The sequence below is a fragment of the Anabrus simplex genome, chromosome 5 (genome assembly GCF_040414725.1).
Source record: "Anabrus simplex isolate iqAnaSimp1 chromosome 5, ASM4041472v1, whole genome shotgun sequence".
Taxonomy (NCBI): domain Eukaryota; kingdom Metazoa; phylum Arthropoda; class Insecta; order Orthoptera; family Tettigoniidae; genus Anabrus; species Anabrus simplex.
This window is the reverse complement of record NC_090269.1, coordinates 230,779,460-230,797,074: the sequence shown is the minus strand read 5'-3', so window position 1 is coordinate 230,797,074 and position 17,615 is coordinate 230,779,460. Positions and strand designations below refer to the sequence as shown.

The window sequence follows — 17,615 nt, the reverse complement described above, 5'->3', positions numbered from 1 at the left end:
GTACTGGAGGCTCAGAACTGCAGGACTGTTAGCCCGACGTCCAGCGGTGCGCATCTCGCTCACTCCAGCACAGGGACAGGCCCGTTTACTGTGGAGCCGTCAACATCGAAACTGGACCATGAATGAATGGAGGCATGTGCTCTTGAATCCTGCTTCAGTTTGCAGAACGATTCCTGTCGCACATTAATCTGGAGAGAACCAGGTAGCCGATACAACCACAGGAACATCGTGGAACGAGATCAGTACGGTGGTGGTGGCGTCATGGTGTGGAGCGGCATCATGTTTAATGGCCGTATGGACCTGCACATCTTCATGGGTGGTCCGAGGAATACTGTTAACGCTCGGAGTTACAAGGATGATGTACTGAGACCACGTATTCGACTCTTCAGAGGTGCGGTTGGTCCAGACTTCCTCTTAATGGACAATAATGCCCGACCGCACCGCGCTGCTCTGGTGGATGAATTTCTGGCTGGGGAAGACATTCATCACATGGACTGGCCAGGGAGGTCTGCAGATCTGAATCGTATAGAACATGCCTGGGATGCATTGGGGAGGCGGATTGCATCCCGTCAGCCTCCACCGAGGACCCTCCAAGACCTTCGCATTGGCCTTTCTGAGGAATGGTATCGACTGCCACAAGAGCTCTTGGACCATCTGATAGAGAGCATTCCACGTCGCTGCAAAGCATATATGGCCATTAGGGGTAACCATACACCCTATTAACAGCATATTTTGTTGTGGAAGACATTGCCAAGTTTTGTTAGTAGTTGTCTAAGGTGTACCTTAGCTATCAGAACCTTTCTGACACTGTTCTTTTGGACAAGTTGTGTGACTTATGGTTGTGATTCAGCTTCCATTTGAGACGCCTAAAAGCAAAACGGATAAAGTCCACTTTTAAAAAAAAAAAATGAGATAATGGTAGAAATATAACGGTAAAAGATGTGTCTACTGAAGCATGAAATAATATACTAGCAAAATCCATAACATCCTTAAGTATTTCCCCTTTAAAAACTCAGGTTAGATGCAAAACAGATAAAGTCCGCTGCATTTTAAAAGCAAAATGAGTAAAGGACGCTTCAACCGACCAGAGCCTGACTTCTATGGCACGTGACAACAACAGATAACATGGCTACCATTATGCTAAAGCTACATGCTTTCTACTAGTGCTTTATTCGTAGTTTTATATCAGAGATTGCTTGCTTTCCATTTTTGAAAATGGAAGTAGTGTCTCCATCAATGGCGAGAAAGAAAAGAGTCAATCTCAGTGCGACTAAGAGAGCTGTTGCAAAAGAATTGAGGTAAGTAGCTAGCTTGCTTTCGTACAAGAGAACACACTAATGTTGACGATAGGACGACGATGGCTATGCTCCAAAGGTGGCTCCTGCAAGCACCAAGAGACGTAGAGAAGGTACAATTATTTTTTTCCTGTAAGAGGTCATTCCTTCATTCCCCCTGATCGGTTATTCGGTCTCTGTGAAAAAGAATTCAAGAAGAGAGAAGTAATCGAAGATTCACAAACCTACATTAACATCATTGAAAGATTTTCAACCATTCGTCAACCAGAGATTGACATGGATATATTTAACTCGAAACAAGGGGCAACAGAGCACATGAAACCTATTCAACAATGGCACTTTAAATTCGCACCTTGCAAGCACTGCTTTTTCAGACGATCAAAAACGTCTCATCTCATGGTCCTTGTGGATGGGGAGCCGTTTTACTATCATAGAACTGGAACCTACAGATCCCTGATGAAAACTAAGAAGAATGTGTCAGCTATAAACCCTTCACCTGTTCTAAAGAACACTACTTCAGTCAACAAGAATGTGTGAAAAGGCTCCTTCAATTGCACTTAGGCTCTGACTGGAAGTTGAGCCCATCACTGAAATTCTACGTTGACTTCTTCGACTCTTGGGAGAGTCGTCAGTTAGATGTCAACGAAAATGTCGATAATAAACTTTACAGTGCAACGGAGGAAACTCCTGAACTGTGTGTTTAAATGTCTACTCAGTGCACTCTTAAACCATAGTGAAAGAAACATCGATATTATGTCTCTTGTATTTTGTGCTTTTAATAAGTAGTAGCAAAGCGAGCAAAATCCATACTGCTAACATGCAAAATGAATAAAGTGCACTTCGTAGAAGCAAAATCAATAAAGTCCTCTTTTAAAACAATAACAGTCTAAATAATAATACTATGAGTGAATTTTTTTTTTGTGATTTTATGCTTATATTTCGTAAGCAACAGCCTAATGAAAGGTGGTAGTGGTTTTTTGCCATTTTCTCGAAATGTGCTGGAGTGGACTTTATCCGTTTTGCTTTTAGGCGACTCATTTGTTCAGCAATCCATCTGACATTCCTATCAGGCAGTACAGCCTTGTTTAGTGATTATGCTTAACTTTTGGACACTAGTGCATTCTTAAGTCATCAATGATGTCATAACATGACAGATATGCTGCAAAAAAAAAAAAAAAAAAAAAAAACCTGTGATTGTTGTCTTTTGAAAGTTGGCACGTCTGGCCCTAATCACAATCATCAACTTCTTCTTCTTCTTCTTCTTCTTCTTCTTCTTCTTCTTCTTCTTCTTCTTCTTCTTCTTCTTCTTCTTCTTCTTCTTCTTCTTCTTCTTCTTCTTCTTCTTCTTCTTCTTCCACCAGTGGATGGACTACTTCAAAGTAATGTGCTATGAAGTTTCCCCACACACCTATAGTAAGCAGTGACACAATAGTTGGACCTGTTCCATCTGGCAGACCAGTACCACAATCTCCACTTGGAAGGGTCAAGGAGACGTCAGCAAATGTTCCATGTATTGCCCAATCCACCTGCTCTGCTACACTTGGAAAATCTTTGTGCATGTTTCTCGACAATAGACTGTGCAGTATCGTCCAATTTTCCCCTGATCAGTGCAGATTTGTCAAGGGAATCAGCATAATGGATGCAATTCATGCAGCCTGTTTTATTGCAGTAAATCACAGGGAAAAGAACCAATCCCTGCAAATGACATTTCTGGACTTAGAAAAGGCATTTGACAGGGTACCGCATGAACTTGTCTCAAAAGCACTTTGTAACCATTGTGCCCCAGAAGTCTTGTGGAATGTATTCGGGTCCTCTACTGCAGCATCACAAGTGTTGTTCATTTCTTGAAGAAATTTGGAGTGCAGAGATTATTCATGCTATATTAGTCAAGCAAGCTCCCAGCTAATGCAGATATAAATATGAAATTAACTGCACCAACATATGCAGAGCTAAAACTCAAGAATTACAAGCATGATCATAACAACATTTCTTGTTGATACAATTGTAAAGGACACAAGATTGATGTGGACCCTGTGTTTGTTTTAAAGTACAGGAAGGAAATACAAGTTGTATTCCTTACCTAATTCAACAGTTTTAAGCACAGAAGAGATACAAAATGCATTTAAGATTTCCTTGGAGGAAAAGGAGTAGCATGTATCTGACCAATCATGTTATTTTATTTAACTCATGAATACTGATAAGAGAGAGTCAAAATCTATGCAAAGAATACTATCCATAGAAGAAATCTCACCAGGTATATCTTCCAGAGGTCCTGAAGAAATGGCCTTTTACTAAATACCAAAGGGCAAGTGTGAATGTAATCTGTATTTAGATCATTGAAGATTGAACAACTGTATGACAGACCTGTTAGATGTGAATTCTGTCCTGTACAGGCAGAATTTCATGCCCCAATATAACACATGCTAGTCCTACAGTAATTAAAGAAAATTAATTTCATCCTAGTCTTGGCACAACAAAAATACACAGTGGAATGAACATTACAGGAAGTCAAAAAATTCCTACATACACTAAATACATGAGGTAAGGTAAGGGTTATTCTGCCCGAAGGCAGGTCCGAACCTCCACAGAGGTGTTCCTGAGCCGGAGTTTACGTGCGGTAGGGTGGCCAGTTCCTTTCCGCTCCTCCACTCCCTTACCCCCCCTCCCCCACCAACAGCACGTGGCAGCCCATCCAACTCCTGACCACGCCCAATGTTGCTTAACTTCGGAGATCTCGCGGGACCCAGTGTTTTAACATGGCTTACGGCCGTTGGCTAAATACATGAAATGATACACAAAACATACCATGTCCCGTACACCTTTGTAGCGTAACGGTAAGCTCCATTAGCTGACGTCCTCGGGGGCCCAAGTTCAAATATGGATACTGCCAAAAATTTAAGATTGACAGAGGGGGTCGATATGTGGTTAAAAGGGTGTAAAAGAGTGCATGCAGCTCACCTCCATCACTGGGTGTGTCTGGAAAGAGCTGCACCCCCTTGGATGGAGGACAGGAAGGTACACTTCTTTTACCATTCCCTAAAAAAAATATTCTCTCATTTCTGTTCTGTAGTCTTGTCTTAAGCCCCACAAAAGAAAGTCTTGATTCTGAATTCACAATGTATATTTCTTGTAAATGATTGCTTCTTATGGTTTAACTGTTCCTTTTGGAAATAAATGTGCTGCTACCAAACTGTCACAGAAATAATATTCCCCTGAAATGTCAGCACATTTGAGAGGATTGAAAATCTATTTCTCTTCTCTCTTTAATTTTTCAAAATCACAGTTGTTGATGATTTCCCTTCTTACCTGTTTATATCTTTCGCTGACTTTGTTACTCTACCACGATGTATGGGTTTCATCCATCTTTACACATCATTGTTCCAAGATATACTTTTATTGTTTTTAGAACCGCATCCTTATAAACCAGTACCGCTCATTCAGTTTCAATACCCTATACTTCTGGGTTCTGTTTGTACGTATTCTCTGACTGTTAAAAAATATCTTTCCTGTTATAAGAGTTTTAGAAGCCCACATAGTGGCCATGTTTGTTAAGGTGTCTCAAGTCTAAATAGTCTAACCACTGGGCGAGTTAGCCATGCAGTCAGGGGCGCGCAGCTGTGAGCTTGCATCCGGGAGATAGAGGGTTCGAATCCCACTGTTGGCAGCCCTCAAGATGGTTTTCCATTTTCACACCAGGCAAATGCTGGGGCTGTATCTTAATTAAGGCCATGGCCGCTTCCTTCCAACTCCTAGGCCTTTCCTATCCCATCATTGCCATAAGACCTATCTGTGTCAGTGCGACGTAAAGCCACTAGCAAAAAAATAATTCTAACTCAGTGGTTAGCTGGTTTGAATCCCGTTGGTCAAAAAAATTCACCATCAGAATGTTGGCCGGCAGGGCAGGAGAGGTGGTGGCATACAGTTTCTTTCTCACCAAAAAATTGCAATACTACAGTTAGCACTACACTCAGTGCTTCTTTCTATTATAAAAACTAAGTAATTTGTCTGTTAGGATGATGAGGGTTAGAACCAGATTGCATGTCAATATCCTTGATCAATTCCAAACCTCTTTGCCATGTTCATATGGAGTGAGGACATATGACACCGTTGGTGATTCGTCCATTGTATAGGGATGTTAAGCTTTCAGCAGATTCCTTGGTGCTATTACAGGAGTTGATTATGTGCCAGCACCGGGTTTCACCCTCTCCCTTCCGATAATTATATATCGAGTTATTCATTTCATCTCATTAACTCCTTTGATGAGGTTGACATCAGGATGGGCGGCTGGTCATGAAACCTTGCTGCAAAGGTTCATCTTGCTTCATTCCTGACCCCATAGAGGAACAGGACAAGGATTGGACACATACTGTACACTTGGATGTAATTAAGTGTTATCATTAAGACCATTAAAATGCATTTGAATGAAAGTTTAATTTTGTTATATTATTTTTGTAAGCAATTTGTTGTTGAAAAATTTATTCCAACTCCACTCCTTCAGACTCTATAGAATGACAGTTTTATAACATTCGTATGAAAGCTAGGTAATACCAATGCTAATCTGTTTCGTTTTAAAATGATACTGCTGTTAACCTTTTGAGGAGTGATGGTAATGTATATCTTCAGCTGTGATGTACAAGTCTGTGATATATAAGTATCTTTCTTACTCGCCATAAAATTGCAATACTACAGTTGAAACTACACTCAGTGCTTGTAATATAAAAATGGAGTGATTTGTGTCAATTAGTGCCAAGAATTAGAAATTTGCTGAAAGAACACTTGATGTGTGTACAAGAGCTCTTTTACATATTGGCATAACTGAACTTACGGTCCTGAGTAAAAGAAGTTTCACGCTTTCACGTCAGCACCTGGTTTCAAACAGTATGAGGAGCTGCATCGCTTAATGCACAGTGAAGATTTTCTTTTAGTAATATAAATAAGATTGTATAAATGAAGTAGCCAATTTATTTTTGTCAGTAGTTTGAATGTGGGAATATGGGAATACAGGAGAAAATTTTGCATGTCTGGGTTTAGAAGCATGATACTAGTTCAAGGTATTACTGGTATAGTCTGCCTACAAAGCTGTTGAATGAGGTTAATTGTTTGATGGATAATTCGATCAGTCAGTTGATCAGTTTGTAAATATTTGCCAAAGTAAACTAATATAAGAGTTGTTTCGTACAATGTGTTGAACTTAGTCACAGATTTTACTTTTTACATTGCAGAGGTTGTATAAGCAAAACTCTTTTGGCAAAATACTTTATAAAATACTTTATAGGGAGACTGTACATAAAAGGATGGCTGTGGTGGGTGTGGGTTTATTGATAAGAGATGGGCATGCAAGAGGATGTAGAAGTAACTTAAAGGGAAATTAACCTAAACATTATTGACTAAGTGGCTGAGGCCTTCATGACTTTGGTGGTATATAAAGTTAACTTTTTTTTTTTTTTTTGGGGGGGGGGGAATGTACCATGCTGTAAAACTGTAGACTGCATGCAAATTGGTTATATTTACCACATCTGTAAGACTTAAGCAATTTACTATAAAAGTTTTTGAAACAATAAAATTTCATTGCAAAAATTAACAAGTACTAGAAATGAGTGGAAATATCCAGTCCATGGTGCATTGTTTTTGGTTTTTTAATTCAGTTGCTGGTCCATTTCAACATATAGGCCAAGTCTCAGCAAGTAAATGAAATTCTTCATCATGTACCTAATTCTTAAATTGCAATTATTTGATCACCTGCTACATATCTTTTAAACTATTAATTTTTGTTTTAATATAATTTCATGGTACATTCCAAAATTATAAATGTGTAGAGAAATGTACGGTGAACAGATGACAGTAAGAGCACACAGATAGATATTTATAACGTTTTCCAATTGATAATACCTATCACTGAATATTTAGTTTCCTTTGACTTTCAAATCAAATTCAGTTCATTCAATTGATATAGTGTAATTTATTATGCTCTGCACAGAAGTGGCTATTTTGATGGGTCTTCATTTGTACGTTTGCACAATCTGTGTCATTATCTAATGTTTCTTCCAGTGCATACTGCTTCAGTTGATTTGCACTGTCATATGTTTCACTTGTGTTGTGCTGTGGCATTTTCAGTGACAATGTTAAGATTTTTACCGATGTTATAGATCCATCTATCATTGTCATTGACAATGCCACTTCATACTATGGGTGGAATGTCTGACATTGCAGATAATTGTCAGTCCACATTGGAAGAATTGGATCTGGATGTTGGAATGAAAACCAAAATCGGCATTGCAAGAGGTATCAGTGTTCTACCGAGAAATTATTGTCAACTTGGGCGGGGTGGGGGCAGGAATGAGTAGCTGGGTGGAGAATACTACGTAAAACATGAATATGATACTAACATTTCAGTGTATTCCCGTCAGAGCATTAACAATAACATTGGACAGGTCAATATTAACTGGAAAATTGAACTATTTTAATGTTATTAGGACGAATGACATATAACAGTATTTTGTTCTACTGCTCATTCATAATCATGAAACTCCGGGGCTTACCACTCTGTTGCTGTGGAGTGTGGTGGTTTTGGTTGTGGTGATTGTTTTCAAAGGAGGTACAACTAGGCAACCATCCTCTATTAAAATTGGAAGGGGTCCAACACTTCCAAAAATGAAGGTATCGGCCAAAAAAAGACAAGGGTCACGCAGGATGCAAAAGTGAAAGACTCCCTAGGCCTCATGACCTAATACCGTTGGGATCTGAAAAGAACAAGAGTTGACCAAGGGAGGTCGGATAAGATAGATGAAACTGAGGAGCCTGGCACAAGTAAGTGGAAGCAATGCCAGGACTCAGCTAAGGGCCCCATGGTCGCTAATCCACGTTCCCAAGTTAAGAGCCCCAGGGGCTCTTTCAGTCGCCTCTTACGACAGGTAGAGGGTACCGTGGGAGTTATTCTACCGCCCCTAACCACAGGGGGAATGCCAATTAGTTTGTGATGTCCCGCATAATCGAGTGCTTGCATGCGATTCTGTGCTAATCCAGACACCGCTTCGCACCACACTACATGACAGTCAAGCTAAAATTTTAAACTCTGATCTATCTGATGTAGTTATGCTGACAATAATGAAGACTATTTTACTGAACTGTTTTACGGTATTTGTCTTAATTTGGAACACCCATTGACTCAGATATGTATTAATATTATGTAACCAGCACATATCTAGGGTAGGTTACCCAGGCGGTCTGTAAAAACAGCTGGACGTTGGGCCCATTAAAGAGGTTCTAGGGAGAACACTGGGGATGTTTCTGAAATGAAAACATTGTGTGTACAACTGTAACTTACGATTCAAAACTTTTTCGTGATGCATGGAATGTTGTTAAGCATTATGTGTTGTCAGTGCTGCTTTGCAGTGTCCGTGGGTGGACACTAAAGGCTTCATCAGTAATCTGGTTGCAGACTTTTGAATTGTGGATGTATTGCAGAATGTTGAAGATTCCATCCGTAGATCACTTTACCATCAAGTAGGTGCTCTGTTGTGTTTGAAAATCTTGCGAAATCTTAACTTGCTCAAAATGCAGGAAAGATGTCTATTTCAGTCACATCTTCCAGAATAACAAACACAGCCTAAGGGAACCAGGGATTGAAACAAAGTATCACGTTAATATTTAAAAAGTACACACAGAAAGACAGTTTTATGCACTGTACATAGATGGTCCAAATCAAAAATTCTGAATTACTTTACATGATAGCTGCTTGATGTAAAATATATAATTTAACATTTGCCTTAGAAAAGCATCCAAAACCAAGGGAAACATAGACATGGACGGAGAAGGTTATTTTGAGTGTGAAACCTCCCTACGTGGTCCAACATTACAGTAATTCTGATATAGAAAGTATAAAATAGAAATAATTACTGCATTGTGGTAACCAACATTGTGTGAGAAGAAGGCACAAGAAGAATACACCTGAAGAAGCATTAGTTTTGTTGTGTATTCATACCAACAAAGTAGATCAAAACCATTTTAAAATGTGATCATAGCTGCAGTTAAAGAGAGAAACTCTAAGCAGGCATAATTTCTTCAGACAAGAACCACAGAACCATGCTCTGTATGATGCCTGTATATTAAAGATGCTTTTGACTAGTGTCCATGTTTTATATGAAAACTAGCCGTTATATCTGCCTTTAATGAAAAATCACTATGCATGTGATTGCACCCAGCTGAGCAAGTCTGCTGAAGGTTTTATATTTGCATTACTGTTTGTTATTACTTCTTGAAGTGACCCAGAGAGCGTACTGGCCAACACGACGGCTCATCAGTGACCACCCCTCTTCCCCCACTTTCCAGTATGTCTCCTAGCATTAAGACACATTGTTTCTTTACCTGTTGTGAAAAAAGGTGTTCAGGCAATAGATTATGGAAAACAACTTTCAGTATAGGCATAGTAATACGGATTATGTCAGTACCGATAAGGGAAAAATAGGTGTTTTTTTTGTTCAGGCCTTCCTCTCACCCACACCTTCCTTTTAACACAATTTAGAAAATGAATAGTTAAGATCCTAATTGGCTTTACCCATAACTTAATTTCATGAAATTCCTGTGATGCTGTAACAAATAAAGAAACAAAAATTAAACTTGCCCCATCATCATCATCATCATCATTGTATCCCTTTTCCAGCTTCCATCAGGTCAGGAATAGAAACAAAGTATCAGGTTAATGTTCCAAAAGTACAGACAAAAAGACGATTTTATGTATATAGATAGTCCATATCAAAAATTCTGAATCACTTTTCATGTTAGCTATTTTGATGTAAACTACGATAATTTAGCATATGCCTTAGAGTATGAAGAACCAAGACACAGACATTTCAGCTGTAGGTAAGCATTCCTCCAAAACAGACCACATTTTTTTGAAAATAAGATTTTAGCATCTTTGTGTCAGAATCTCAACGGAAAATCAAAGAGTCTATAGAAATAAACACTGAACAATGTGAATTTTGAGGAAGGTTACAAAATTTACAATTCTGGGATGCCTCCTCTCTTCCTAGCATTTGTCCCATTACACGGGGTCTGCTTTTCTGCTATGTCTCTTCCATAGGGTTGAAATCGACATTGCACGCGTCATCCTTGATATCTGTTCACCTCTTTAGCGTCTACCACTGGGTTGACATCCTCCAGAATCGAGTTGGAGTGATGTTTTTGCCACAGAATCTTTGTCTTTTCTCACAACACGACTGTACCACTGGAGTTGGTCCTCTCTTGCTTCCTCCAAGCTTTTACACACATGGTGATTTGTTGCATAGTCATAGCAAGTCGATCCAAGGGACCATTGCATCATCTCCATTGTGTGGAGAGTCTGACCCTGTTTCCTTGTCACAGGTCAGCATTCTGTCCCGTAGAGGGCTGCTGGTTGCATGACTGTTTTTATAAATTTTCGCCTTCAGATGTTCAGGCATCTTTTTGTCACAGAGAACAGCAGTGATTTTTCTCCACTTCAGCCATGCTCATGCTGCATTGAGTCTCATCTGGGTGTCCAAGGTAGAATCATTCAGTAATCCAAGGTATTTTAACTCTGTGGTTTTCTCAGATCCATGTCTTCAATGCTGATGGTACCACTGGTTTGAGGACCGCTTTCCATATATTTTGGCTTTTGAAGATTGAGACTATGCCGTTCTGTTAGTCTGTCTTTCCAAATTTGCATCTGATTTTGGAGTGCCAGATGGTTATCCTGAGTGACTACCATGCCACCTGCATACAGAAGTGTCCAGGGATGATGGGACTGTATATTTGTCATTACTGGGTCCATCCAAAAGATGAATTTTAATATGGAGAGGGCTCCACCCTAATGAATGCCAACAGTGATTTTAAAAGGTTTAGAGATCCCAGCAGGACACCAGACTACACTTAATAAGTTTTGGTAGAGAAGCTGGATCCGGTTCCCGTACATTTCTGGCACTCCGAGGTGTCAGAAAACTCACTAGACCTGATCATGTGAGACCCTATCACAGGCTTTCTGTAAGTCTAAGAATGCCATGTGTGCAGTCTTTCTCTTTGATGCGTGCTTCTCCAACATCAAATGTGTGGTGTGGATTGCATCTGTAATGCCACAGCCCTGGACAAAACCGCATCAGTTACGCGATACAGGAACCCAGCCCTGAACCTGCGATTCAGCACCCATTCAGAGATTTTCATGATGTGACCAAAGAGATGTATCTGTCTGTAGCTCTTGCATTTGGTGATATCTCCTTTTCCTTTCCAGACAGGCATAGTTGTCCTGGTGGTCCATAATTGGTGGTTACAAGTTTGTTCAATAAACCAAACCCCATGGCACTACAGCCCTTGAAGGGCCTTGGCATACCAAGCGACCGCTGCTCAGCCCGAAGGCCTGCAGATTACGAGGTGTTGTGTGGTCAGCACAACGAATCCTCTCGGCCGTTATTCTTGGCTTTCTAGACTGGGGTTTGTTCAATAGAGAAGCAAGAAATTCTGTTCCATGCTCTCCCAGTATTTTCCAGATATCTGCAGCTATATCATCAGGGCAGTTGCGTTTCCATTCTTCGTCTTGTTGATAGCCACAGTCACTTTTTCTGCTGTTATCTCTGACAGTGATCTGTGGGTGGGCTGAGGGTTTTATTAGTGGTGGATGTAGAAATTCTTCATTTAAGATAGTAGGTGGTGCTCTCTAAGGTTCTTCTTGTTCTTGGAAGCTTCTTATACATAAATTACCAGTATGCAGGATGAAACATGAAAACACAGGATTTCCTCTGTTACAGAACAGTAACAAAAAATTCCCATCAGACCACTAGGCAAGAGACACATTCCAAATGTTCTAAAGATATCCACGGGGCTCGCGTGAGCTCGGTTGATGGACATATGATATGAGGCGAGGCATAGAGACCAGATTCTCTGTCTATTTTAGCTGCCTGGGGTGATTAATTACTCTATATCAAGTAGGGTTACTTTGTTAGCCTTAATGTACAATTCTGAAATGCATTCAAAACATTGGCAATGTGTATACAAGGTACTGTATATAAAATGACATGGTACATCCTGGACAAAGAACTTGTTAGTTAAAATAATTATAGCTTGAGTAATCAATTTGTTCAAATGCACTGTTAAGTCAAAAAATGTTTTGACTGATTCTGGTACCAGTTATACTGATACATTAACTAGTCACTACTTCATCTCTAAGCCTGTTGTCCCTTATGTTTAGTTCCTGTCTGTAGCCATTTACCAACAGGAGAAGTGGAGACATGTGTTGAGCAATGTCTGATAATTCCTGGATGGTCACCATGTTCCACTTCTTCCTTGGCATGCAGTTTCCTCTAATCTGTTGCATATACAACTATATAACACAGACCAACCATGGCCTCAGCAATTCAACCTCAGGCTGTTAAAATTAGACTAGCAGTCCCTAGACATATGCTGTGTTTCTTCTTCCCTCTGCTGTGCCATGTAATACAGCAGTTTACTGCTGCCCATGCTGACACCACATGGTAGTGATTTCTGTACCATTAAGTCTTTGTATAATGAATATCTCGTCTTGCATGCAGAGTGTTACAATGACTGCGGGTTTTATACATCTTCTTCTACTTCTGTGTCTTTATAGCTGAAGAATATTACTGTATGTTTTATCAATTTTTTTTATGCATTGACAGATACTATGTACCTGTGCAAACCCTTTATATACAACCTAGGGCAATGGGTTTATTTTCCTCATTATGACTTTTTAGAATAGGAATGCAAGCTGAAACGCTGTCTGTGTGCACTCTCATCTTTTACCCGTGTAAGATTGGAAATAAAATGCATAGTTCCAAAAGCTTTGGTATAGGACTTGCATTAAATAATTTGGATATGGCTGTGAATATTACCGTGAATTCAAAATTATATTCAAATTGTTCAGGAAATTCTGTTAGGAACTTCCTGCTTCTGTTTAAATCTGTATATGATTTTGTGTAGACTGTATGGGCTTATTGTACATGGACAGAACTTATTATATTCAGGGTAATTTTCTTCTCAGAAATTGTTTAATTAACCAATTTAAGCCATTCTTTTAAAATCTCATGTTTGAATGTTCCTTTAGAAAGAAAATTTGGTGTTGCATAAATTATGATGAAAAAAATAAAGATGGATTACATTGGTTAGGTTTTAGTTGCTCAATTTTGTTGGCAAGTAATAATTCTATGAGTTTGGTATAAAATAAGACATTATTTTTATTTTTAGATTATACTCTATTCATTGTAAATATTTTTATTTATAAATAAGGTACATACAGTACTCTTAATGTTATTTTGCTTTAATGTAAACAGTTATTGTCTAGAGAACTTGAGAATTAAAGAAAATGCACTGTCTTGATCAAATTACATCACTATTTGCTGGATTATGGCTTTGAGGACATTCAGGCATCTGAGACATGGAATATTTGAAAATCGTTTTTAGGAGTTCTGTGTATACAGATAGTATTATTATTATTATTATTATTATTATTATTATTATTATTATTATGCAGTAGGCCTATATTTAAAAAAAAATAGCCTTGTAAATCACCTAAGGGCTATGGCCTCCTGCTTATTGTATAGGTTATTTCCTAGTTTGTTTTGTGAGAACATATTAGTGCATGTTTTACACTTATGTAGTCTCACCTGTGAGGGGATGCAGTTGTGCTTTGCAAGCTCAACAATTCCTGAAAACGTATTGTTACATTATTGACACTTGTACAGTTTTTTCCCAGGGAGGGTTGAGATTCCTTCTTGACGAAAGCATACCCCTGCACATTTCATTCTTCCATAGCTTCTCCTCAGAATGTTAAAGAGTGTCTTTTGAGGTTCTTGAGCTTATCCCTTGTTGGGAATTCTCTATTACATACTTTACACATGCATATCCCACTTTCACTATGTGTTCCCTGATGACTTATAAGATCACTACTTCATGTGAACGTCTTAATGTCTGTTTGACAACAGTCTTGCTACTTCTCCGAGTGATCAGCTGATGACCATAGCGATTCCTTCTTCGTGGAGGCGTACTATTGTATGTTGTATATTTTGCCCCTGTCCTGAGAACGTACTTCAACATACTTCACACTTGTGCGGCTTCTTTCTGCAGTGTACGCGATGATGATTTTTTATATTCACCACTTTATAAAAACCTGTTGTTGTATTCTTGGAACTTTTACTGTTTTATCCTGGAGTGATCAGGAAGGTGACTTTCAGGTTTCCCTCTTTGTAGAAGCGCACTATTGTATATTTCACCGTTGTACGATTTCTACAATATGTATTTTAATCGACCTAGCTTATCACAGGGCTTGAACCAAATGTGTTTCCTATAAGGTTAGTGATCTCTGCACACAATTTTCCCTAGGTCTTTGCACTCTTGCCTTATCTTTGTTATTCTTGTCCATTGTTTTCCTCCCCATCTCGCAAACCAGTCTGCACATCTAGTTCTTTGCAGTATATTTAGTACACATACAAATATAAGGATTGAAACCAAGACAGAATGCCAAGCGAGTGGCTGCGTGGTTTGGGTCACATAGCTGTCCCACGAACCAACTACGCTGGCGTAGCAGGGGGAGAGGTGATAACTCCCACGTGGTGCATCCCAGGTGGCGGATAGGGGATCCTAACCGGCTTGCCGGCGGACTTGAGCGAAATAAAACAGCTCTCGCCAAAACACACAACCCCATGTTGGTGGAAGACACAGGCGAAGAATACACCCACGGTATCCCCAGCCTGTCGTAAGAGGCAACTAAAGGGGGCGACTAAGGGATGTTCGAATTAGGACCATGAGACTACTTGTAATTAGTATCATTACACAGGGAACACTATGGGTCGCCTTTACTTGCGAGTAGTACCACTATGTTTGGTACACAATAGGTTTGTGATTAGTATGAACAGTGTGTGAATGAGGATGGGTTTTACAGTACCCGTGATTAGTACCACTACATACGGAACACTACGGGCTTTCGTTGTCTGTGATTAGTACCTTTATATGAGCGACACCGTGGGTCGGCATTGCCTATGATTAGTACCCACTGTGAGGAACACCACGGGACATATGGGACTTGTACCATAATGTGTGGAACACCACAAGTCTACGCTACTTTTGATTAGTACCGCAACATGACAAATACCATGGTTCTACTTTACTAGCATTACGTACCATTATGAGGGGCCGATCACCTAGATTTTGGACCCCTTTAGATGAGCATCATCGATTCAGGGTTGTGCTTTAGAAGCAGTCCCTTGGTCAGTAATACTATTTTTTTATGCTAGTTTGTGGATGTGGGGCATTTTGGGTCAGACCCACTGATTGTTTTAAATTCATATTCATCCATTCATTCTTCATCATGTTTTGAATTGTGGTTAGTAGATGATTTTGAACTTTGAAATCGTCATTACATTTCGTCTCATTTCGTACTATTAGAGGCTGATGACCTAGATGGTAGACCTCTTTAAACAACAAGAATCATCATCATCATCTTCAACATCATCACATAGCTCTCAGCTTGCTTTCAGAAGATAGTGGGTTCGAACCCTACTGTCAGCAGCCCTGAAGATGGTCTTCAGTTATTTCCCCATTTTTACACGAGGCAGATGGTGGAGTTTTACCTTAATCAAAGCCATGGCCGCTCCATTTCCACTCCTAGCCCTTTCTGTCCCATCGTTCCAGTAAGACCTGCTTGTGTCGGTGCGACATAAAGCAAATTATAAAAAAAGAAGACATAATTCAGTATTATTAAATAAAGAACTATGTTATATTAAAGAAATGTGTACAGAATTTATGAATACAATCTATTAGAGAGCTTGATAGCTGAGTAACTTACCTACAGGTTTCTCACCAAGGTGGCCATATTCATATCCTGGCTTTTGCATGTAGGTTTTCTGAAATGAAAAGTTGTGTTCCTGTCCTTTTTGATTGCGTGTAAAAATTGGAGGTCCTGTGGCTATGATCACAGTATTAACAATTGTGTAAAACTACAAGCTTGCTTTCTTATTACCATCTGTAAATCATAAGGAAGTATTTTTCCCAGAAAATGTGTACTTTCTTATGAACAGTTATACATTGCACTCAGTGAAATTTAAAGAATTTTCATTGAAGATGATGAGGAACAAGACCATATTCTAGCATATGATAATGCCATCATCATCGTCGATTTTCCGCTCCAGGAAGCCGGGTGCGGGTGTTTACGAGCCTCTTCCAGTTCGTCCTTTCCTTCCATAGCCGATGTTCTACCTTTTGCTGCCAATTTACATCACGTTTGGCAAGGTCTTCGAAAATGTTCTTTTCGCAACTATCGCGAGGCCTTCCTCTGGACCTTTTACCAACAGCATAATGTATCTACAAAAAATATTGTTTAAGCCTGTAGGGGAATATTTCATTAATGTACAGTGTCATGCTTACGGCCCAGTTAATACTTCCAGTAAAGATTCTTCAAATGAAAACCACCCTCTTGATATCTTCTTCTTTTGTCATCAACCTGCAGGTTGGTTGGCAGCATCTTGCCATGTCTCTTTGCTTGCAGTCTTCTTTTTGAGAGTGGTGTAGGCCAGGCAGGTGGGTGATCTAGTCCAATCTCGGTTTTCCTCTGGTATTTTTACCCTCAACTTCTCCTATGATTGTTTTAATGAGACCATCTTGTCTTGATAGATGTCCAATACAAATGGTTCTTCTGGTCTGGATGAGTTTCCAAAGGCACAGTGATTTTTCCTTTATTCTCCGCAGTCATTTGATACCTTATCCACCCAGGAAATTTTGAGCATCCTGCAAGAAGAACCAATCTTGAATGCCCTCAGTCTCTTGATTTCTGTCCCTCCAAGTGTCCAAGACTCGTTTCCGTACAGTAGCATATTCAATACCCTTTTCTTCCATCGTCCAACAAGTGCCAATGGGATACATTAAACAGCCATAAATAAAGCTGTTTATTTTTCTATGGGTGTTATGCTATTAACTAAATACATTTTGAATCTATACAAAATTGCTAGCCATGTAGTTTAGGGATAGCGTGCCTGCGTGCCTGCTCCATACCTGGAGACACTGGATTTGATTTCCAGCCAGTTGAGGGATTTTTTTTTCTAGATCGTGAGATCACCTGAGGAGCTATTTGATATGTGAGGCAGTGGACGTCGTCAAAAGCAATATAGTTGAGGATGTTGCCCTGATCATAGTAGCACCTTAGTGTTGCAGTAGCGATCGTCACAGGCGAAGTCCTTAAACAGACTATTGTGCCATGGGTTGGTTTTTGTTTTGTTTGTTTATATAGAATTGCTATATGTTGTTTTACTAAGAAGACCAAATGCAATACTACAGAACTATGTTTGCTGTATTCTTGAATTAAATGAGTAT

General features: G+C 39.5%; 1 protein-coding gene across 2 annotated transcripts in view; it reads left to right on the top strand.

Annotated features, from left to right (window-relative positions):
* The window catches only part of LOC136874461 (patj homolog), a 225,551-nt gene that overhangs the window by 65,770 nt on the left and 142,166 nt on the right, over positions 1-17,615 (top strand). The window lies entirely within an intron of this gene.